The following is a 2,682-nucleotide window of genomic DNA, read 5'->3' as shown; positions in this document are numbered from 1 at the left end:
TATTGGAAGCAAATATATAGGGTAGTCAACTAACTAAGTTTACATCTTGATTACAATGGAAACGCATGTAGGTCATAAGACATAGTAAACTGAGGCATAATTGAAAAGAAATCAGTAGTCACATGGATGGTTGAAATGATTCTAAGCAATTTGTTACTAGTTTCTCTGAAAAATGTGGAAAACACATGTACATTAACTTCTGAGTTTTCTAAACTTAGAGGAAATTATTTACATAGTTTTCAGTGCTATAACAAATTCCTAGGGCATATGTGCTCACTATTAAGATATTTTATGCACATTACATACTGAGATGATATTTTATAATCTGTGAGGAGATGCTGAGGCTAAACCTTCCCCAGATACAACTTATTTTTCTGACTTATTTTAAGTGTATCATTATATAAACCAGAAAATCAAAAGTCATTGCAAAGAAAAAGTTACCTCTTCTTTGAAGAAACATTTCTTAATGGGGATTATTCAGGGAGCTAGTATGTAGGTACACTGTAATCATATCTCTTTATAAAAGTAATGTTAATTTTATTGATTTATTCATTCATTTATTTATTCGTTTATTTAATTATTTAATTATTTATTTATTTTTGGTCAAGCAAAGTTGAGTAAAAGTTAAGACTTTGCCTTTTTGTTCCGCTCCAGCTTCAACTCAGAATTTCCCCCTGGGGAATTAAATGTGCGTCACAGATATGCAGCCACTGGGTGTTAGTTATATATTTTCTGTCTGGCATGGGCTAAAGTGTATCTCCACAAATTCTTATGTTGAAATCTTAATCATAAAAATCTAAATTTGGAAATAAGCCTTTAAGACTTTAAATAAGACTTAGTAAGGTTGCTTGAGGTCACAAAAACAAGCCCTTTGTATGACAGGACTAGTGTCCTTAAAAGAATATGGAAAAGCACCCTAAACTGCAGTGCCCATGTTTAGAAATGAAAGTCCATGTTTGATTAGTCAGAAAATAACTGTTTCAAAGCAGGAACAAACTCAGCACATTCTCTCTCTCCCTCCCTCCCTCCCTCTTCTCTCTCTCTTCCTCCCTCCTCTATTCTTCCCTCCCTCCCCCCCTCTCTCTGGATACATCTATAGATATTAATAGTATAGTATATTGCTATAATGGTCACGATGAACTGAATGCCATTGGGATAAATCAAGCACAGAAGAAAACAATGCAGTTATGAGCCTTGATAAACAGAGGCAAGGCGTGAACCAGTTGTCATAGAACACGACATCCATTTTTGCATTGAGAAAAAGGTTTGTAAGTAGAAGGATCATGATATAAAACAAACACTGAGAATATATTAACAAATATACAAACTTGTTGCACTATCATTTACTGTTATTGTCATATATCCTCTTCTGTACACAACTGTATTAACTTCATTTAATGGATGCACATGAATAATGTATCTTGTATTATGTATCTTGCATACATTGTACATTGCTGTACAATACAATTGCAACAATTGCTACAATGTTACTAGGCATTTGGACCATTCCATCTCCATTGCAATCTCGTTATATCATCATGATGCATGTAGTCTGCCATATGTAGTTATCATGTGGCACAGGACTCTATTAAATACATGTTGAGAAAAATAAGTGATAATTACTTGCTTTCAAAAGGAATATAATGTATGGATGTTTATTTGAATGACTTTATAGATAAAAACATTTTGTTCATCATATATGGCATTACCTGTTTAATAGTGAAAATGATTTATAATTTTAAAACAAGGTAGCCATTTGATTATTCTAAACATTCTTTTCAGTGATTAAGAACTGCCTCAAAAGATGTGCCATGGCTTCTGTTACATGGTTGTCATCTGCTGTTGCACCTTCCCTAGGAGCTGGCAGCAGCTGGCGAGCCACTGTTCCACAGTAACCACGTGTGCCCGGAAGGCAGTAATAAAAAATGCAGACATGTTGGAAGATTTGTAACAGAACTCAGTGGTGAACACTACTCAGACATTGAAGTACACAGCAGAGAAAAGGTTTTTGCGGCCATATCAAGAAGGAGTTTGACAAGAAGTACAACCCCACTTAGCACTGCATTGTGGGGCAGAACTTCGCAGTAGTTACATAACACATGCAGTAGTTACATCATACAAATACACAGGTATTTGGTAATCACTTCATCTACTGAACCAAACACTTCATCTACTTCTATCTGGTTTAGGTGGCCATTCTTCTGTTCAAATCTGATTAAAAGCATGGTCTATGCCAAACACCCAGTGATCCATCCAAAAACAAGTTCTGTATCCTAAGTTCCAAATACCAGAGACCGAGTCTGCAGCCTTGCTAAGGGAACTCCCCATTTGAGTACGTTGTATTTTGTACAGGACATTGTTCTCAGTACAAGTTTGTGGATATAAAATTAGTAAAACAGCTTACATTTGTATTTATTTTCTAGTCCATACTTCTGTGCCTCATTTTTTTTTCTCCCTTAGGTCACTCCTTAAAAAATAAATCTGTTGGAGATGAAAAAATGAACTGCTCCAAAGCAGGTTTTTAAATAAAATTTTGTATTTTCATGTCTTTAAATCTTCTAATAAGCAAAAAGAAGTTATAATTTATCATGAGAAAGCCCATTAGTAAGAATATTGTACATTTTTTCTAATTAAAATGTAGCTCAAAATACATGCTCTTAACTGACTGCATAGTACAGCTGA

At 34.5% G+C, this 2,682-nt stretch overlaps 1 pseudogene; it reads left to right on the top strand.

Annotated features, from left to right (window-relative positions):
- Nucleotides 1-1,804: 1,804 nt before the first annotated feature.
- Nucleotides 1,805-2,219, top strand: LOC110328395 (annotated as a pseudogene).
- Nucleotides 2,220-2,682: the final 463 nt, after the last annotated feature.

Source organism: Mus pahari, chromosome 10 (assembly GCF_900095145.1).
Source record: "Mus pahari chromosome 10, PAHARI_EIJ_v1.1, whole genome shotgun sequence".
Taxonomy (NCBI): Eukaryota; Metazoa; Chordata; class Mammalia; order Rodentia; family Muridae; genus Mus; species Mus pahari.
Note: the sequence above shows the minus strand (reverse complement) of the source record. Positions and strands in the feature narration are given on the sequence as shown.